The sequence below is a fragment of the Theropithecus gelada genome, chromosome X, assembly GCF_003255815.1.
Source record: "Theropithecus gelada isolate Dixy chromosome X, Tgel_1.0, whole genome shotgun sequence".
Taxonomy (NCBI): Eukaryota; Metazoa; Chordata; class Mammalia; order Primates; family Cercopithecidae; genus Theropithecus; species Theropithecus gelada.
In genome coordinates, this window is record NC_037689.1 from 125,748,324 (window position 1) to 125,771,029 (window position 22,706).

The 22,706-nt window shown below is 37.2% G+C and overlaps 1 pseudogene; it reads right to left on the reverse strand.

The window, feature by feature from the left end:
* The window catches only part of LOC112615268, a 47,709-nt pseudogene extending 43,392 nt beyond the window's left edge, over positions 1-4,317 (reverse strand).
* Positions 4,318-22,706: the final 18,389 nt, after the last annotated feature.

Sequence of the window (22,706 nt, forward strand, 5' to 3'; positions counted from 1 at the left end):
CTCCAGATGGATTAAAGACTTAAATGTAAAACCCAAAACTGCAAAAAGTTAAGAAGAAAGAAAACCTAGGCTATACCATTCAGGACATAGGTATGGGCAAAGATTTAATGACAAGAATGCCAAAAGCAACTGCAACAAAAGCTAAAATTGACAAAGGGGATCTAATTAAACCAAAGAGCTTCTGCACAGGAAAAGAAACTATCATCAGAGTGAACAGGCAACCTACAGAATGAGAGAAAATATTGCAATCTACCCATCTGACAAAAGTCTAATATTCAGAATTCACAAGGAACTTAAAGAAATTTATAAGAACAAAACAACCCCATCAAAAAGTGGGCAAAGGATATGAACAGACACTTCTCAAAAGAAGATATATATGTGGCCAAGAAACATATGAAAAAGAGCTCACTACCACTTAGTATTAGAGAAATGCAAATTAAAACCACAAGGAGATACTGTCTCATGCCTGCCAGAATGGCGATTATTAAAAAGTCAAGAAACAATAGATGCTGGAGAGGCTGTGGAGAAATAGGAACGCTTTTACACTGTGGAAATGTATATTAGTTCAACCATTGTGAAAGACAGTGTGGGGATTCCTTATGGATCTAAAACCAGAAATACCATTTGACCCAGCAATTCCATTACTGGGTATATACCCAAGGGAATATAAATTATTCTGCTATAAAAACACAAGCACACGTATGTTTATTACAGCACTATTTATAACAGCAAACACATAGAACCAACTCAAATGCCCATCAATGATTGACTGGATAAAGAAAATGTGGTACATACACACCATGAAATAATATGCAGTCATAGAAACGAATGAAATCATGTCCTTTGTAGGGAATGGATGAAGCTGGAAGCTGTCATCCTCAGCAACCTAATGCAGGAATAGAAAACCAAACACTGCATGTTCTCACTCAGAAGTAGGAGTTGAACAATGAGAACACATGGACACGTCGTAGGGAAACATCACACACCAGAGCCTGTTGGGTTGCGGGGGTGAGGGAAGGGAGTGCATCAGGACAAATAGCTAATGCATGTGGGGCTTAAAACCTAGATGATGGGTTAATAGGTGCAGCAAACCACCATGGCACCCATATACCTATGTAACAAACCTGCATGTTCTGCACATGTATCCTGGGACTAAAGTAACATTTTTTAAAAAATACGTTAAATAAAAATAAAAATTAAAAATTAAAAAACAGAAAAAGACACTTGCACCTGTATGTTTATAGCAGCACAATTCACAATTGCAAAGATATGGACCAACCTAAGTGCCTATGGACTAATGAGTGGATAAAAAAAAAAAAATGTGGTGTATATGTACACCATGGAATACTACTCAGCCATTAAAAGGAACAAAATAGTGGGGGTTTTTTTGGTAGCAATTTGGATGTAGCTAGAGGCCATTATTCTAAGTGAAGTAACAGAAGAGTGGAAAAGCAAAAACCATATGATCTTACTTACAAGTGGGAGCTAAACTAGGAGTATACAAAAACATACAGAGTGATATAATGGACTTTGGAGACTCACAAGTGGGAGGGTGGGAGAGAGGCCAGAGATAAAAATTACACATTAGGTACAATGTACACTACTCAGGTGATGGGTGCATTAAAATTTCCAAATTTACCACTATATAATTCATCCATGTAACAAAAAAATACAGCACCCCCAAAGCTATTGAAATTTTTTAGAAATAATAAATAAAAATTTATAAAAATAAATAAAATTTTTTTAAAAAAGTGTGTGGGAGAGAGGTAGTGTTTTTAACTCTCAAACCACCCCACTGAGCTTTCAGCAATTTATGAAGTACGGTTTAGGTTTCTTTACCCCAGTACTCATTCTCATGAAGATTTCTGTTCATGAGTTTTTACTCTAATAAGTTACAGTTCTCTGTATTCACCTGTCTGTCTTCAGTATTTAGGGGAGCAGTTTGCCCTTTCATCTCACTTCTCTAATGGATGTAAGAATATTTATTGATTTATGTATATTCAGCTTTCTTCTTCTGTGGAAGAGAGTGACTGCTTTCAAGCTTTTTACACAGCAGATTAATAACTAGAAGTCTGGGATCCTTCGTTTTTTGTAACTTTCACATCACCCCTTCTTTCCGGAATTCCTTGGCTAGTATAACCAGGAGAACATTTACAAATATTGCCTTCTACAACTCTAGTACACAATTCCAGTCATAAGCTCTGGGGTTAGATATAATAAAGATTCAATCCAGATTTACCACCGCCTTGGTATGTAAACTTAAGCAAGCCAGCAATTTAAATTATCTGAGGATCAATTTTTTCTCTTTAAAAATGCACATAATTTTGGCTACCTAAAAAAGTAAGTGAGAAAATACAGGTATAGAATAGTTCTTGGCTCATAAAATCATTTATTACATGATAACTATAATTATTAGGAACAAATAATAAAGTAGCATAAAATTTTTTCATCACACCACTTCCAAGCATGATGCCTTATCTCTCATTTCTATCTTTTTAAAAATATTTCTAACATTTTCATTAACCCAAGAAATCTAGCCATGATTGTTACAAATATAATTCGAACCACAGTGATAAAGACATATCTGAACCCCATCTCCATTGGAAAGTTAATTTTGGTCAGATATTCTTGTCACCCATGTAGATTTCCAAGAGTTACAGTTCCAAGATAATTTTAACCCCCACTAATTTTCTAAACATGCCATCAATTATTTCAACAAGTGAATCAAATATCACACTTCAGAACTGAATTTGAAACAAAAATCTCATCTATTGTTGAATTGCATCTAATTGTAGGAATGGGTCACAGTTTGTGTTTCTATTTACTATTGAAGAAATGACAAATCCCCTTCCACATTTTGGATATAGTGAAGACAGCTGCTAAAACCATTGTCCTCAGCCTTGTCAACATGAATTCTAATTTCTCTAGAACAACTGTTTCAGTGTGGGATGGCTGACTTCAGTGATGAGTGCCCATTGCATTGAATATGGAACAATCAACTATTCTCCTGGTGGGTTGTACCATTTTGATTCCAATCAGCACTGTCGGAGTGTTCCGCTGCTCCACATTTTCTGCAGCCCAAGCATGGTCAGTCATTGTCACGGTAGCCTCTCTAATAGCTTCCTGGTTGTATTTCAAGGTGTATTTGATGTGCCTTTCCCCCAGGGGAGAGATGTTGAACACCTTTTGAAGTGATTCCTTACATCCCTTTTGAGGAAGCGTCTGTTCAAGTCTTTTGCTGGTTTTTAAACAGAATCGTTTTTTTCCCCATTGGAGTTTTGACAACTCTTTCTATATCCTGGGTAGGAGTCCTTGCATGTGTGTGAGATTTGAAAATATTTTCTTTCCCAAACTTTAGCTTGCTCTTTTTTTTTTTTTTTTTTTTAGCAGCTGAAGCAGAGCAAAGTAAAGGTGAGTGGTTCAGGTGAGAGGACACCACATTTCTCCACTTATCCAGTATGTGCAGTGGCTCCCTCTGTCAATGTACAGAGATGTCTGTGCAGGGAGACATCATGAGAAAGCAGGCGTGCTTGATTCTTAATAGTGCATTTCTGATTCTTGTCTGGGGCCTGAGGGCTCTTGGCCCATAAGCCTTGGAAAAGATGTCTTTGGGTCGTGCACATTAGCCTGTGTTGAACCTTGGGCAAATTCTGGGCCCTGGGCAGCGCAAGGGAGGAAGAGGTCTTAGGGAAGAGCTGGGCAGTGGCTTCACAACATGGAGATCCAATTGGAGTTCTTCAGGCAGAGCCTTTCTCCAGAGACCAGGCTTGGGCATCTGAGAGGAGTCCTGGGGCATTGCCTCTCTGTAGCAAGGTTTGAAGTTCAGGATGTACAGGGAAGAAGGGCTGATTCCAGGCATGGGGTTTGCTGGGGGTCCCAACAGGTGTGAGGAGCCTTGTGGAGCCTCACCCTTTGCTACTGCAGGTGCCACACACACATTCTCTGCTCTCTGGGTTCTCACAGATCCATCTTCAACGTTGATCTCTCAGGTGGTTTCTGTGCTTATCAGCATGAGCCAGCAGGCATGAACAGGGAACAAGAGATCCTTCAAGGATATCAGACCTGTTCAGGGACCATCAGAAGAAGCACATGGAGGGGCTGAGCTGCAGGGCTCTCTGTGAGTGCAGAACCAGAACCTCCTCTCCCACGGGCAGTTGCAGGACCATTCCTGGTTCTAAGACCACAACAATCACCTCCCTCTGGGGAAGCTGTGGATCCTGGGGAAGTTCCAGGGGCAGCTATGCAGGGTGGTGGGGACCTGGCTGCACTGGGGCTGGTTCTGCACCTGTCTGAGGACCCAGTTCCACTTTCCGACATTTTGGGGCATTTGACTGCATCTTGGTGGAGCTGCTCTCTCCTGCACGATCGCTCTTAGATTCTGTGGAGGAATCACTGGGGCTTCTGGGGCTCCAAGAAACATTCATGGTCAAGGTTTCTGGGCTTCTCTGTGTCAGCCAATGAAAGTCATTGTCTCTGTTCTGCAAAGATCTCCCTTTGGCCCCTGGATATATATATATATTTTTTAAGTTTAGCACGAGCATCTGATTTATTTTGGATAAATACACAAACCTGGTCCGGAAGCAATAGTACTCCCTGGAAAACTGGGAATAACACAGTTTTCATTACATAGGAAATGTAGTGGGCTATCTTGATTTATTTCTCAATGCTAGCTTATCTTTTTTTTATTTCAATAGGTTTTGGGGAACAGGTGATGTTTGGTTACATGAGTACATTCTTTAGTGGTGATTTCGGGGATTTTAATACACCCATCACCAGAGCAGTATACACTGTACCCAACGTGTAGTCTTTTATCCTTCACCACCCTCAACCCTTTCCCCCAAGTCCCCAAAGTCCATTGTATCATTCTTCTGCCTTTGCATCCTCATAGCTTAGCTCTCACTGATGAGTGAGAATATACAATGTTTGGATTTCCATTCCTGAGTTACTTCACTTAGACTAATGGTCTCCAATTCCATCCAGGTTGCTGCTAATCCCATTATTTTGTTTATTTTTTCCTTTTCACTAAATCCACACGAACATCTCTTATTTTTTGATTTTTGGACTATGGCAATTCTTGCAGGAGTAAGGTGGTATTACATTGTGGTTTTGATTTGCATTTATCTGATTATTAGTGATGTTGAGCATTTTTTAATATGTTTGCTGGCCATAACTTTTTAAAAATAATTGTCTATTCATGTCCTTAACCCACTTTTTTTATTATTATACTTTAAGTTCTAGGGTACATGTGCATAATGTGCAGGTTTGTTACATATGTATACATGTGCCATGTTGGTGTGCTGCACCCATTAACTCGTCATTTACATTAGGTATATCTCCTAATTATATCCCTCCCCTGCTCCCCCACTCCATGACAGGTGCCCGTGTGTGACGTTCCCCTTCCTGTGTTCAAGTGTTCTCATTGTTCAATTCCCACCTATGAGTGAGAACATGCGGTGTTTGGTTTTCTGTTCTTGTGATAGTTTGCTAAGAATGATGGTTTCCAGCTGCATCCATGTCCCTACAAAGGACACAAACTCATCCTTTTTTATGGCTGCATAGTATTCCATGGTGTATATGTGCCACATTTTCTTAATCCAGTCTATCACTGATGGACATTTGGGTTGGTTCTAAGTCTTTGCTATTGTGAATAGTGTCACAATAAACATACATGTGCATGTGTCTTTATAGCAGGATGATTCATAATCCTTTGGGCACATACCCAGTAATGGGATGACTGCTTAGCCCACTTATTGACAGGATTGTTTGTTCTGTTCTTGCTGATTTGAGTTCCTTGCAGATTCTGGATATTAATTAGTCCTTTGCCAGATGTAAACATTGTGAAGATTTTCTCCCACTCTGTGGGTTGTCTGTTTACTCTACTGATTGTTTCTTTTTCTGTACAGAAGCTTTTTAGTTTAATTAAGTTCCATTATTTATTTTTGGTTTTGTTGCATTTGCTTTTGGGTTCTTGGTTGTGAAGTCTTTGCTTAAGCCAATGTCTGGAAAGGTCGTTCCAATGTTATCTTCCAGAATTTTTATCATTTTGGGTCTTAGATTTAAGTCTTTGATCCATCTTGAGTTGATTTTAGTATAAGGTGAGAAATGAGTTTCATTCTTCAACATGTGGCTTGCCAATTATCCCAGCACCATTTGTTGAATAGGTTGTCCTTTCCCCACTTTATATTTTTGTTTACTTTGTCAAAGATCAGTTGGCTGTACTTATTTGGCTTTAATTCTGGGTTCTCTATTCTGTTCCATTGGTCTATGTTCCTGTTTTTACACCAGTACCATGCTGTTTGGGTGACTATGGCCTCATGGTATAGTTTGAAGTCAGGTAATGTGATGCCTCCATATTTGTTCCTTTTCCTCTGGGTATGTGGGCTCTTTTTTTGGTTCCTTACGAATTTTAGGATTGTTTTTTGTAGTTCTGTGAAGAATGATGGCAGTGTTTTGTTGTGAATTGCATTGAATTTGTAGATTACTTTTGGAAGTATGGCAATTTTCACAATATTGATTCTGCCCATCCATGAGCATAGGATGTGTTTCATTTATTCATGTAATCTATGATTTCTTTCAGTAGTGTTTTGTAGTTTTCCTTGTAGAGGACTTTTACCTCCTTGATTAGGCATATTTCTAAAGTATTTTATTTTCTTGCAGGTATTGTAAAAGGGGTTGAGTTCTTGATTTGATTCTCCACTTGGTTGCTGTTAGTGTGTAGCAGAGCTACTGATTTGTGTACATTCATTTTGTATCCTGAAACTGTGCTGAATTCATATATCAGTCCTAGAAGCTTTTCGAAGTAGTCTTTAGGGTTTTCTACTATACAATGATATCATCAGCAAACAGTGACAGTTTGACCTTCTCTTTACCAATTTGGATGCCTTTATTCCTTTTTCTTGTCTGATTGCGCTGGCTAGGGCTTCCAGTACTATGTTGAATAGAAGTGGTGGGAATGAACATCCTTGTCTTGTTCCAGTTCTCAGGGTGAATGCTTTCAACTTTTCCTCGTTCAGTATAATGTTGGCTGTGGGTGTGTCAGAGATTGTTTTTTTTACCTTAAAGTATGTCTCTTCTATGCTGATTTTGCTGATGGTTTTAATCATAAAGTGATGTTGGATTTTGCCAACGCTTTTTCTCCATCTATTAATATGATCATTTGATTTTCGTTTTTAAGTCTATTTATGTGGTTATCACATTTATTAACTTGCATACGTTAAATCATCCCTGCATCTCTGATATTAAACCCACTTGATCATGGTAGATTATCTTTTGGATATGCTGTTGGATTCAGTTGGCTAGTATTTGGTTGAGAATTTTAGCATCTATATTCATCAGGAATATTGGTCTATAGTGTTTTTGTTTTGTTTTGTTTTGTTTTGTTTTGTTTTATAGACAGAGTCTCACTCTGTCAGCCAGACTGGAGTGGAATGCAGGGCATGATCTTGGCTCACTGCAACCTTCATCTCCCAGGCCCAAGCAATCCTCCTGCCTCAGTCTCCTGAGTAGCTGGGATTACAGGCATGTGCCACCACGCCTGGCTAATTTTTGTATTTTTAGTAGAGATGGGGTTTCACCATGTTGGCCAGGGTGGTCTCAAACTCCTGACCTCAGGCAATCTGTCTGCCTCGGCCTCCCAAAGTGGTGGGATTACCTGCGTGAGCCACCACGCCCAGCCAGTTTTTTTTGTTGTTGTTGTGTCTTTTCCTGGTTTTAGTATTAGAGTAATGTTGTCTTCATGGAATGATTTAGGTAGGATTCCCTCTTTCTCTGTCTTGTGTAATAGAGTTCAGCCATAAATCTGTCTCGACCTGGACAGTTTTTTTTTTGACAATTTTTTTATTACCATTTTAATCTCACTGCTTGTTGTTGGTCTATTCAGAGTTTCTATACCTTCTTGATTTAATCTAGAAGAGTTGTATATTTCCAGGAATTTATTCATCTTCTCTAGGTTTTTTAGTTTATGTGTGTAAAGGTGTTTATACTAGTCTTGAATCATCCTTCGTATTTCTGTGATATTGGTTGTAGTATTTCCTGTTTTGTTTCTAACTGAGCTTATTTGGATTTTCTCTCTACTTTTACTGGTTAATCTCGCTAGTAGCCTATCAATTTCATTTATCTTTTTAAAGAACCAGCTTTTTATCTTTTGTATTGTTTTATTGTTTGTTTTAATTTCATTGAGTTTCATTCTAATCTTGGTTATTTCTTTTCTTCTGCTTGGATTTGATTTGGTTTGTTCTTGTTACTCTAGTTCCTTGAGGTGTGATTTTAGATTGTCTATTTGTGCTCTTTTCAGAATTTTTGATGTAGGTATTTAATGCTATGAACATTCCTCTTAGTACTGCTTTTGCTGTATCTCAGAGGGTTTGATAGATTATGTCACTATTATCATTAAGCTCAAAGATTTTTTAAATTTCCAACTTGATTTTACTTTGACCTTATGATCATTTGGGAGTAGGTTATTTTATTTCCAGATATTTGCATGGTTCTTAGGGTTCCTTTTGGAGTTGATTTACGATTTTATTCCATTGTGGTCTGAGAGAGTACTTGATATGATTTTGTTTTTCTTAAATTTGTTGAGACATGTTTTGTGGTCTATCATAGGATCTATCTTTGAGAATGTTCCATTTGCTGTGAATAGAATGTATATTCTTCAGTTGTTGGGTAGAATGTTCTCTCAATATTTGTTAAGTTCATTTGTTCTAAGGCACAGATTAAATCCATTGTTTCTTTGTTTACTTTCTGTCTTGATAAGCTGTCTAGTGCTGTCAGTGGAGTATTGAAGTCCCACACTATTATTGTGTTGCTGTCTATCTCATTTCTTAGGTCTAGTAGTCATTTTTAAATATATTTGGGAGCTCCAGTATTAGGTGCATATATATTTGTGAGTGCAATATTTTCCTGTTGGACTAGTCTTTTTATCATTTTATGATGTCACTCTTTGTCTCTATTAACTGCTGTTGCTTTAATGTTTGTTTTGTTTGATATAAGAAAAGCTACTCCTGCTTGCTTTCAGGGTCCATTTTCATGAAATATCTTTTTCTGTCCCTTTACCTTAAGTTTATGTGAGTATTTTTGTGTTTGGTGAGTCTCTTAAAGATAGTAGACACTTGGTTAGTGAGTTCTTACTCATTCTTCCATTCTTTTGTTTTAGGTGGAGCACTTAGGCCATTTACATTCAATATTAATATTGAGATGTGAGGTACTATTCTATTTATTATACTATTTGTTGCCTGAATACCTTATCTAAATTGTGTTATTGTTTTATAGGTCCCGTGAGAGGTATGTTTTAAGGAGGTTCTATTTTGCTGTATTTACAGGATTTATTTCAAGATTTAGAGCACCTTTTAGCAGTTCTAGTGTGGTGAATTCTCTCGGCATTTGTTTGTCTGAAAAAGACTATCTTTCCTTCATTTATGAATCTTAATTTCACTTGATACAGAATTCTTGGCTGATAATTGTTTTCTTTAAGGAAGCCGAAGATAGGTCCCTAATCCCTTCTAGCTTGCTGAGAAATATGTTGTTAATTTGATAAGTTTTCCTTTATAGATTATATGGTGCTCTTTCCTTACAGCTCTTAAGATACTTTCTTTCATCTTGACTTTAGATAACCTGATGACTATGTGCCTAGGCAATAACCTTTTTCTGATGCATTTCCCAGGTGATTTTTGAGATTCTTAAATTTGGATGTCTAGATGTCTAGCAAGGCCAGGGAAGTTTTTCTCAATTATTCTTTCCACTATATTTTCCAAACTTTTAGATTTATCTTCTTCCTTGGGAACACCAATTATTCCTAGGTTTGATTGTTTAACATAATCCTAAACTTCCTGAAAGATTTGTTCATTTTTTAAAATTCTTTTTCTTTGTCTTTGCTTAATTGGATTAATTTGAAAACCTTGTCTTTGAGCACTCATGTTCTTTCTTCTGCTTGTTCAGTTCTGTTGCTGAGACTTTCCAGTGCATTTCACATTTCTTTAAGTGTGTCCTTTATTTCCAGAAGTTGTGATTGTTTTTTATTTATGCTCTCTATTTCACTGAAGATGTTTCCTTTCATATCTTGTGTCATTTTTTAAAATTTTATTTAGTTGGACTTCACCTTTCTCTGGTGCCTCCTTGTTTAGCTTAATAATTGACTTTCTGAATTCTTTTTCTGGCAATTCAGGGATATTTTCCTTGGTTCAGATCCCTTGCTGGTGAGCTAGTGTAATCTTTTGCAGGTGATAAGAAAACCTGTTTTTTCATATTACCAGAATTGTTTTTCTGGTTTCTTCTCATTTGGGCATAATATGTCAGAGGGAATATCTGGGGATCAAGGGTTGCTGCTCAGATTCTTTTGTCCCACAGGGTGCTTCCTTGATGTAGTGATCTCCCCCTTCCCCTAGGGATGTGGCTTCCTGAGAGAGGAACCGCAGTGCTTGTTATTTGTCTTTTGGATCTAGCCACCCAGTGCATCTACTGGTCTCTGGGCTCGTACTGTGGGGTGTCTGCACAGAGTCCACTGATGTGAACCATCTTCAGGTATCTCAGTCATAGATTCCATCACTTGCTCTGGTGGAAGTGGCAGGGGAATGAAATGGACTCCGTGAAGGTCCTTGATTATAGTTTTGTTTATTGCACTAGTTTTGTGTTGATTGGTCTCCTGCCAGGAGGTAGCACTTTCAAGAGAGCATCAATTATGGTAGTATAGGGATGATCAGGCCATGGGTGGGGCTCTAGAGCTCCCATGAAATTATGTCCTTTGTCTTTGGCTACCAGGGTGGGTAGGGAAAGACCATCAGTTGGGGCAGGGTTAGGCATGTCTTAGCTCAGATTCTCCCTGTAAGAGGCTTGCTGCAGCTGTTGTGGGAAATGGGGGAGTGGTTCTCAGGCCAATGCAGTTATGTCCCCAGGGGTTTATGGGTACCTCTGCGGTGCCACGCAGGTCATTAGGGAAGTGGGGGAAAGCTGGCAGATACAGGTCTCACTCAGCTCCCACATAGCCCAGAAGGCTGGTCTCACTCCCACCGTGCCCCCTTCCTCCAAAAACAGCATTGAGTTTTTCCCAGGCAGTGGGTAAGCAGGGCTGATAACGTGCCCCAGGTTATCAACCTCCCAACTGCCTGCCTGCCACAGCTTCTGTGCTGTGGGTAAGCAGGTTTTTCACCTGCCTGCCTGCCACAGCTTCTGTGCTGTGTCTGCACTCTCAATTCACCCCCTCCCGCAAGTTCTGTTCAGGAAACATTGTGTTCCATTGAAATTCTTACAAAGTTCAGCTAGAAGTTTTCTTCTTCCTGTGTTTTTTTTCCCCATTTCCTCTAGCAGCCCTTCCCAAGGACCCCTGTGAGACAAAGTAATAAATGTCTTCCCTGGGGAATGAGAGAGCCCACAGGGCTCTTCCCACTACCTCTTCTACCCCTGTATTTCACTTGGCTCTCTAAATTTGTCTCAGCTCTGGGTAAGGTAAAATCCTTCTCCAGTGGTCTGGACCTTCAGGTTCCCCAGTGAGGGTGTGTGTTCAGAGATGGAAGGTGCCCCCTTCACACTTTCACACTTTGGCACTCATGGTTTCTTGGCTGTCTACTGGGACCTGCAGGAGTAATCTGCTTCCTTCAAAGGGTCTGGACTATCTCAGCTTTCCTGGTATGCTCCTGTGATAGTTCTTGGAGCAAAAGTTCACGATCTGAGTCCCCACACATTGCTCTGTTCATCTGAGAGGGAGTTGTAATGTAGTCTTGTCTCTTGTCTGCCATTTTCCCAAAAATGCCCCCACCCCTGTATTCTTCACTTTCTTAGAGACAGAGTTGTCTTCCCCAAAGGTGGTTCCACAGACTTGGGCTTCGGAGTGATGTAGCTGTGGCCAGAGGCAGGTGGATCAAGCTATGACCAACTCTTGTTTTTTTAAGCAACATTCCTGACTGTCCCATACCCCAGGGGATGAATATAAAAATGATAGACATAATCTTTACAAGTAAAGACTGATACATTTAGAGAAAAACTCAAAAGTATGTAGCCTCTAGGATGCATATAGGCTTTATTATTCAAATTTGTAACACTCCTCTAATTGCACATCATAGTGTAAACACATTCTTTCCCTTTTAAATTATATAATATCTATCTAGATGATCTGAATTCCCATTTTATCAGCTTACCAGAATCTCCAGTTATAAGGTCCAGTGAAAAACATAAAATGTTATTTCCAATAAATATCCAAGTGTCTAGGAAAGCCTCTTTCTCATTCTATTTGGTACAATGTAATTTCAAAGAAGCATAATGCAATTAAGACTCTATTATTGGCTTTTAAAATCTCTCATTCATGTCTGGATGTTAAAATTAAATGTCTTAGCTTTCAGGTGTGTTGATCACTATAAAATATTATTAAATATACAAATACCTGATCCCAAAGGAGTATCTCCATTTGCTCCAGGCCTACTGTTTTCCTCAGCACAGACAGAAAAATTTAAGTCAGCAATCAAATAACAAGTCAGAAAAGGTTAATAATGGAATAAATTGCTTATCTATCTATCCATCTATCTATCTATCAGTATTATAAGTTAAATGTAGAATGACTTTCAGACTACTCTTACTTTTTTTAACTGCTAAGAAAATGTTGGTCCCGAATGTAAATTGTTAGAGCTGTTTCTTTTTTTGTTCCTTTTTGTTTTCCTCTGAACCCTTTAACTATAGAAATGATATTCTTCTTTGGCTCTTTTGCAAACTTTTATACCACTTCCTTTTCCTCCCCTTTTGTTTTCTCTTGCTTTAGAATCAGTGTGCCACAGTAAATTACTATGCTAATGAGAATGTGTTGTATCCCTAATGAAGGATGGGACAGAAAATTAGGCTGGTAACTGTGGGACTTTTGGATAGACATTTTACTGAACTATTCCACGCAGATGATTAAATCATGTATTCTAAACCTGAATGGATTTTGTTTGTTCTATTAAATGGCCATACACTATATACGTAATCCCAAACACATGCATTGGTTTCAAACATGACAAAATAAATGTGGAAGAATCATTACCAGCCTATGCCTACAACTTCTAGAATAGTTGTGGAACTATTGAATGCTCTTCTGTTACAAGATAAAATGGATCCCCATATTTTAAAAGCTTCCCAGGGGATTATCTTAGATCAGTCATTCGTAAATAATTCGTAAATGCCAGATTCTGATAGTTATATCAGAAACTCCCAGGGTGCAATTTAAAAGAAAAAGTAATTATAAGTAAAAACAACAAAAACAACACTAACAGCAACAACAAAAGCTAGGCGACCTATTGATTCTGAACCTGGGAAAGATTAGAACTGAGCCTGTAATTTAGTAAGTTCCCAATAAAATCCTGATAGTCTTCTTAGTATGGGGAGTACTGATTTAAAGACTGGAACTTGAGAAATGGGAAAGATAAACATGAATATATATATTTTACTGAAACTCACCACTGTCTTGGTAACGAAATGAGCTTGCAAGCAGTAACATAGGAAGAATTTCAACTGAAACAGAAAAGAGTACAAACAGAGACACCATGGCAGATAAGTGTTTTGACTATTTGAAGTATTGTAGTGGATACTATGTTGTGTTGTCCAGATCTCATCCTTCAGCACCAATGTATTCACCTACACTTTGCAGGAGTGTTGCTTGCTGATGACTCCCCGCTAAGGCTTTCCCCAGGAGTTTTTTCAGCTAAAGGGAACCAACTTGCCAAAAGTTGTTCTGCTTCCCCAGGGACAGTCCACACCCAATGTCAGGAACCCAATGGCACCTAAAGAGGGATTCCATTGTCCTGGCCTCATTGATTCAATTTGCAACAATTCTGAAGACCCATTCCAGGTCCAGGGATCGCCATGTAGCTGAGGCCTGTTATGCAAATGTACCACAGTTACACTTATGGCTCTGCCTAATTTTACTTTTCTCACTTCCTCCCAGCTATTGCTGCAAATAGCACTCATTAACATATTCTCTGCATGCAAATATCTGTCTTAATGTCTGTCTTCCAGTTTCCCAGGGAACATAACATAAAATGTTTGGTCCCAGAAGTGGTCTGAGGAAGCAGAATGCAAAATGGGATTCTGATCAAAATCATTCACTAGCCAGGTGGCAATGCCAAGGAAGACCCAATACATAGCACCTAGACTTCTCTAGAGGTGTAATTGTTAAAAAAGTTTACCAATATTGAGCTGGAAACAGATACACTAGTGAGAAAGAATACATTGGTAAGTGCTATATTTCAGAGGCTTGAAACAGTTGTAATTACAAGGACAATGGAATTTGATGACTCTTGCTGAGTGACATTATTGCATTGGAAAAAGACAATGAAACATGATTAATAAACAGTATAAGGTAGAGGGCAAAAGTCATGGCCTTTTTGGTAGCATAGAGGAAGACTTTTTTTTTTTTTTGAGACAGAGTCTCAATCTGTCGCCCAGGCTGGGGTGCAGTGGCCGGATCTCAGCTCACTGCAAGCTCAGCCTCCCAGGTTTACGCCATTCTCTGGCCTCAGCCTCCCGAGTAGCTGGGACTACAGGCACCCGCCACCTCGCCCCGCTAGTTTTTTGCATTTTTTAGTAGAGATGGGGTTTCACCGTGCTAGCCAGGATGGTTTCGATCTCCTGACCTCATGATTCGCCCTCTCGGCCTCCCAAAGTGCTGGGATTACAGGCAGAAGAAGACTCTTATCTCTTACAGCCAGAAGGCAGAAATAAGTGACGAGAAGGTTTAGAATTTAATTATAAGTAGTGGAGCTCCAGATATGTTTGAATTATTAGTCCTTGCAAGGCAGCCATGCCAAGGTCAAGGCCATGTTTACAAAGAAGTGAAATCCTGAGATATAGGATGGAGATATCCAAGGAAATACACTTAAAACTTTGGAATCCCCAGAGTGCACTGAAACCTCTGATTTTGCAGAGGTGGTCCATTGCTCCATGTTAAAGCCTAGCACTCCTCTTCCATTAAGACAATGCCAAGATCTCTGCATTGGATGACTACAGAAGTCCTTTCAGGACTTATCTATATCACTGTTGCAGGTCACCAGACCAATAACCATAGTCCAGTCACAGTATCATTTGTCCAGGAAAGGGGTGAACCTAATACAGGTTTTAGCAGCTTGACAATAACCCTGGGAGGTAGTGGTTAATGGACTTCTAGGATGGCTTTTGGAAACTTGGAGTTTCCAAGTTTCCATGGTCCATACTGTATAATGCAGAAATGAATGAATTTCCATGTCAGACAGTAGAAGAAGGAATCAACAGCTTTAGAAAAGTGGACCTGCGTGTGTATATATTACATAAGGATGGAAAATTTACCAACCAATTATGTTCTCTGGGAAGGCTCTATTTATCATAATAATTAATAGAATGGTGAGATTTACTAGCATTGTTGATAATGTCTCGGTTGTCCTCTGTAGGCCATGGGTGATAGTATGAGGTTCACTTTATAGTATGGAGCTCTCTGATGTCAATGACAAGGATAGGTTCCCGAAATACTAAAGTCTAGGTGATGGTATTTACATGTAATAAGCAAAATAGGTGCAATTAGTATAATGAGTAGCAAGTTAATAGTCACAGCCAGAACAGCCTGACCCAAAAAGAGCCATGAAGTTAGTTAATAAAAAATAGAGTCCCCAGAGACAAGTTAGTAGGCAGCCAACAAGGTATTGCTAAATCTATAGTCTAGATATATCAAGGAATAGTGATCAGGAGGCTGATTTTAGCTCCCCCCTCAAAGTTTCAATTCATTGCTCAATTTCCTGTTTTTAGACCCAGATTAATGAATTCAAAAATAAGAAGTCTTCTTATAAAGTCTCCCCCACAAGTGTATATAGTAATATTCCCCTAGTACTTTCACAAATGAACTTATAGTTATTTTCTTGAATAATTTAACCCTGGGGCGCAGGAAATACCAGACGTTTCTGAGACAGAGACGTAATAGCTGAATAAAAATTGATACCTAGGGACCTAAAGAGTCAGCATGGCTTCTCTTTTAGAGAGGATATACATAAAATATGGTGCCAGGTCTAGCTCATAAGAGCCCATTTATTCCACAGAACCATTAATTCATCAATAATCAGACCCCAAATGTATATTGGAATGGATATTCCTGGAAATTAAAAGAAGCCTTACATGAGTTACTTGGTCAATGGGGTAAAAGTTAACTCTGTGAGGAAAGTCAAGACATAGCTTCTGAAATAGACCCCTCATTTCAGCAAATAAAAAATATATATATATACACACACACACACACTGTATTTGCTGGATATATATATATATACACACACACACACACTGTATTTGCTGGAGATATATATATATATATATATACACACACACACACTGTATTTGCTGGAGATATATATATATATATCTCATACATATATATGTCATACATATATATATGTCTTAGTGGAGTAGAATGGTGATGATTAATGCCATGGCTCAAGATAGAAAAATATGAAAATAGTGATACCCAACATATACCTATTTAATTTGACAGTCTAGACTATACAAAAATAAATTGGTTTCAGAGGATGGCAGTGGACCACCACAAACCAAACCAAGTAGTAATCTCAAATGCAATGAATGTTTCTTGTATATATATTTTTAACAGATTAATACGTTCTCACATATGTGGTATGCAGACACTCATTTGTATAATGTAGTCTTTTCCATCTCTATTATTAATGATTATTAGAAGCAATTTTCATTCACATGGAACAGAAAACAGCATTTATTTATGGGTGTGTCACAGGACTATGTTACGTCTCTCACCTTTGTCATACTATTGTAATAAGGGGTCTACACTGTCTGCACATTTTTCAGTAAATTACATTTATTTACTATATTTATTATATTGATAAGTCATGCTAATCAAAACAAATATACAAGAAGTGGCATCTGTGTTGTAGACCGTAAGACACATAAGCTCCTAGGAAATAAACATCAACAGATTGAGGGGCTAAAGCATCAGTGAAGTTTTTAGATAGTCACTGATCTGGGCATGCCAGCAGATCTTCTCCAAAGTACGAAACAAATTATTGCATCTGGCAACCATAAGAAAGACGATACATGGCAGTCCTCTTTAGGTTCTGGAGGCAGGATACTTCACACATCTGGATACTGAACTAACCCATTTACCAAGTAACATACAAAACCGAAAACTTTAAGTAAATCAAGATTGGAAAAAATTCTACATTAAGTCCATGGCTACAGTATAAGATGTTCTGCCACATGTTTCATATGACCCAATATATGCCACTGAGATATCTGTGGTAGGAAAGCATGACATGTAGAGTTTGTGGAAAACTCTAATTGTAAAATAATAATGGAAAACATTTACAGTTCTGTAGCAAGACCCATGCCATCACTAGTGGAGATTATGCACCACTCAAAAAACTGCTTCTGGAATGGAGTCAGGCTTTATTAGAAACAGAATACCTGATCGTGAAGCATTAATTGACCATGCTGCCAGAGCTGCTCAACAGGATCTCACTTCTTTTGAATTCTTCAAGTTCTAAGGTCAAGAGGATCCACTAGCAATCAATTGTAAGATTAAATTGGTACATCCAGAATTATACATGAGAAAGGCTAGAGGGCACAAATAAACTGCATAATATTGTACCACAAATATTAGACCACTGGTATACCAGCACCTTTCTTTAACTCATAGCTATGGCCACATTGATAGTGACTCCCTTATAACAAACTGATGGGAGTAGTTCCATTTATTTGTGTCTTTATTATTTTCAAAAATGATTTCTGGTTTTGAGAGTGTGTCATTCACCTCCTACTATTTTATCATTTATTTCACATGCTATTTTAAATGCAATTGTTTTCTTAATTTCTTTTTCTGATGATTTATTGTTTATGTAGAAAAGACAAAACAAAGTTATTTAACACATCCAAAAAGATCACACTAGTTCACCAGCAATGGATCCAAACCAAGAAGAAATCCCTGACTTAACTGAAAAAGAATTCAAGAGGTTAGTTATTAAGCTAATCAGGGAGGCACCAGAGGAAAGTGAAGCCCAATGTAAGGAAATCCAAAAAAATTATACAAGAAAAGAAGGGACAAATATTCAATGAAATAGATCGTATAAATAAATAAAAAAAAATCAAAGCTTCAGGAAACAATGGACACACTTACAGAAATGCAAAATACTCTGGAAAGTCTCAGCAATGGAATCGAACAAGCAGAAGAAAGAACTTCAGAGCTCAAAGACCAGGTTTTTAAATTAACCCAATCCAACAAAGAAAAAAAGAATAAGAAAATACGAACAAAGCCTCCAAGAAGTCTGGGATTATGTTAAACTACCAAACCTAAGAATAATCGGTATACCTGAGGAAGAAGAGAAATCTAAAAGTTTGGAAAATATATTTTGGAGAATAATCGAGGAAAACTTCTCCAGCCTTGCTACAGACCTAGACATCCAAACACAAGAAGTTCAAGGAATGCCTGAGAAATTTGTCACAAAAAGAGCATCGCCTAGGCACATTGTCATCAGGTTATCTAAAGTTAAGATGAAGCTAAGAATATTAAGAACTGTGAGGCAAAAACACCAGGTAACCTATAAATGAAAACCTATCAGATTAACAGCAAATTTCTCAGCAGAAACCCTACAAGCTAGAAGGGATCGGGGCCCTATCTTCGGCCTTCTCACACAAAACAATTATCAGCTAAGAATTCTGTATCCAGTAAACCAAGCTTCATAATTGAAGGAAAGATACAGTCTTTTTCAGACAAACAAATGCTGAGAGAATTTGCCACTACCAAGTCAGCACTACAATAACTGCTAAAAGGAACTCTAAATCTTGAAACAAATCCTGGAAACATATCAAAACAGAACCTCTTTAAAGCATAAATCTCACATGACCTATAAAACAAAAATACAAATAAAAAAAAGGTATACAGTCAACAAATAGCCTGATGAACGTAATGGTACCTCTCATCTCAATACTAACATTGAATGTAAATGGCCTAAATACTCCCCTCAAAAGATACAGAATTGGAGAATGGATAAGAATTCACCAGCCAACTCTCTGTGGTCTTCAAGAAACACACCAAACACATAAGGACTCACATAAACTTAAGGTAAAGGGGTGGAAAAAGGCATTCTATGCAAATGAACACCAAAAGAGAGCAAGAGTAGCTACTCTTATAGCACACAAAACAAACTTTAAAGCAACAGCAGTTAAAAAAGACAAAGAGGGGCATAATATAATGATAAAAGGTCTTGTCTAACAAGAAAATATCACCATCCTAAATATATATGCACTTAACACTCAATACTCTTAAGAAAGTTGAAATTATATCAAACAGTCTCTCAGATCACAGAGGAATAAAACTGGAAATTAATGCCTAAAAGAACCTTCAAAACCAGAATTTTTTCATGTTGACTTTAGATCTTGCAACTTTGTAGAAGTTGTTTAGTAGTTCTAAAAGCTGTGTGTGTGAAATTTCTAGGGGTTTCTACATATAAGAACATGGGACCAGTGGACAGAGATAATTTTACTTCTTCTTCTTTTCAATTCTGATTTCTTTTATTTCTATGTATGCCTAATTTCTCTGGCTAAAACTATTAATACTATGCTGAATAAAAGTGGCAAGAGCAGGCATTCTTGTCTTGTTTCTAATCCTGTAGAAAAGCTTTCAGTCATTAATCATCAAATATAATGTTACTTGTGGGATTTTCATTATACCCTTAATTTCATAGAGATTGTGTCTTTCTATTCCCGATTTGATGAGCGTTTTTATCATGAAGGGTGTTAACCCTTCTCGAATGCTGTTTCTGCGTCAACTGAGATGACAATGTGGATTCTGTTCTACATTTGGTTAGATGGTGTATTACGTTGATTTATTTTTGTATGGTGCACCATTATAAACTTTGAGAATAAATACCACTTAGTTATGATGTATAATCCTCTTAATGTGCTAAGGTTTGGTAGTATTTTGTTGAGGAATTTTGCATAAATATTCATTGGGGTATTGGCCTGTAGTTTTCTTTTCTTACAATGTTTTTGTCTAGATTTGGTATTAGCGTAATTCAGACCTCATGGAACAACCTTAGAAATGCTCTGTACTCTTCAAATTTTTGAATGCATTTTAGGAGAATAGGTATCAATTCTTCTTTAAATCTATGGTAGAATTTTTCAGTGAAGCCATCTGGTGTCCCAGAGCTTTGTTTTGTAAAGTAGCTTTTGATTACTGAGATAATCTCCTTACTAGTTACCCATCTGTTCATTTTGTATTCTTCATGATTGCCTCTTAGTGGGTTGTGGGTTTCAAATAATTTATCCATTTTTTCTAAGTTACCCAATTTGTTGGCATACAATTGTTTATAATCATTTATAATGTCATTGATTTCATTTCTGATTTTAGTTATTTGAATCTTCTCTCTTTTCTTAATCTAGCTAAGAGTTTATCATTTTTGTTGATATTTTCAAAAAACTGACTGTTTCATTGATTTTTTTTCAGTTTTTTCTTTTCTCTATTTTATTTATCTCTGTTCTAATCTTTATTACGTCTTTCCTTCTGCTAACTTTAGGTTTCATTTGTCCTCTGTTTAGTTCTTTGAGGTGTGAAGTTAGGTTTTTAATTTCAGATCTTTCTTGTTTTAAAATTATGCATCTTTATATGGATATAAACAATATAAACTTCACTTTTGTGATCGCTTTTACACTTTTCCATAAACTTTGGTATGTTGTGTTTAAGTTTTCATTAGTCTTATTACATTTTCTAATTTATTTTGTATCCTTTTCTTTGATGTATTAGTGGTTGAAGAGTACATTGTTTACTTTCCAAATATGTATGTGGATTTTCCAGTCTGCCTTTTGCTATTGATTTCTAGTTTCATTCCATTGTTACTGGAAAATATAACTTGTATAACTTCAATATTTTTAAAATGTATTGAGACTTATTTTGTGGCCTAACATGTGATCTATTCTGGAGAATATTCCATGTGTTCTTCAAGATAATGTATATTCTGCTGTTGGATGGAGTCTGTATGTTTATTAGATTCTAATGGTCTATTGTTTTTGCTCATCTATTTCCTTATTTATCTTGTCTCTGGTTGTTCTATCCATTATTAAAAGTGGGATATTGAATTTTTCCATTATTACTGTGGTGTTGTATATTTCTCCCTTCAGTTATATCAAGGTTTTATATATTATTGTGTTCTGATGTTGGTTAATATATATTTATAATTGTTCTATGAGGGGACTTTGACAAGTTTATGAAAGTGGAATTAAAAGATAAAAACAAAAAATATAACATTTATTTACAAACATAAGCTCCAAGTTCAAGACACTTTTGTAAGCAATGATATCAGCCATTTAGTCCATCTCTAAAGAACTAAAGGTCTTGAGAATTTAACCATATCAGTGCAGTCTTTTTTACAATATTAACAGATGAAAAATAGGTACCCTTTATAGGTTTTTTAAGGTTAGAAAACAAAAAGAAGTCAGAAGGAGCCAAATCAGAACTGTAAAGTGGATATCTAATGATTTCCCATTGAAACTTTTACAAAATTACTCGTTTGCTGAGAGAAATGAAAAAGCATTGTCATGGTGGAGAAGTACTCTCTTTGAAGCTCTCCTGGGTGTTTTTCTGCCAATGCTTTGGCTAACTTTCTTAAAACACTTTCATAATAAGCAGACATTATTGTTGTTTGGCCCTCCTGAAAGTTCACAAGCAAAATGCCTTGACCATCCCAAAAAACACTTATCATGATTATTGCTCTTGACTACTCCATTTTTGGCTTTGACTGGATCATTTCCAAAACTTGGTAGCCATTGCTTTCATTGTGCTTTGTCTTCAGGATCAAACGGGTTATGCCATGTTTCATCTTCTGTAATAATTCTTCCAAGAAATGTTTCAGGATCTTGATTCCACTTGGTTAAAATGTTTGTTCAAAGCTCTGCTCTTGTCTGCAACTGATCTTGGTTCAACAGTTTTGGCATACGTCAAGTGAAAAGTTTGCTCAATTTGAACTAATCAAGTATGCTGTGGAACGACTCTAGTAAATTTTTCAGTCCAGTTTTTTTTCAAATTGTATTTGTGTATCTGTACCTTTTGTTAGCTCATTAAGCATTTTAACACTTATTTTAAATTTTTCCTCAGATAGCTCCTAGATCTATGCTTCTGTAGGGCCAGTTATTGATGTTTTATATTGATTCTTACAGTGGACCATGTTTTCCTGTTTCTTTGTATGCATTTTGACTTTTGTATGCTTGCTTGTTTGTTTTGTTTTTGAGACATGATTTGTGCAGGGAAAGATCTTTACTGATCACCCTAGTTAGAAATCCTGGGACATCTCAAGTTGCATAAGACAGATATTAGTCCTTCAGGTAGACCTTCTATTAACTACAATGTTAGATACACAGTCCATTCTTTTAATTTTTTCCTGAGGAGAATCTCTAGTGTGAGAGGTTTACTCCTGATTATTAAACGTAAGAGAAATAAAGAAAGGGGCATGGGTAAGCACACAAAATGCCATGAGTATTCCTACCACTTTTGCTGGATATTTTTTAAAATTTCACTTTGGTCAAGGTGCTGTAACTTCCCCAATGATCTCGAGTTTTCACAAAAGTATGCTGGCCTGTATATTGTTGCAAACTCTGTCTATAGGAGAATGTGCACTTAAATCTTCCTAGTGTAGTCTGCCTCTTGGTGATTTAACTCTCCTCTAGACTATTGATCAATCTCCTGTTATCATCTTGTTTCTTTTTACTATTTATTAATT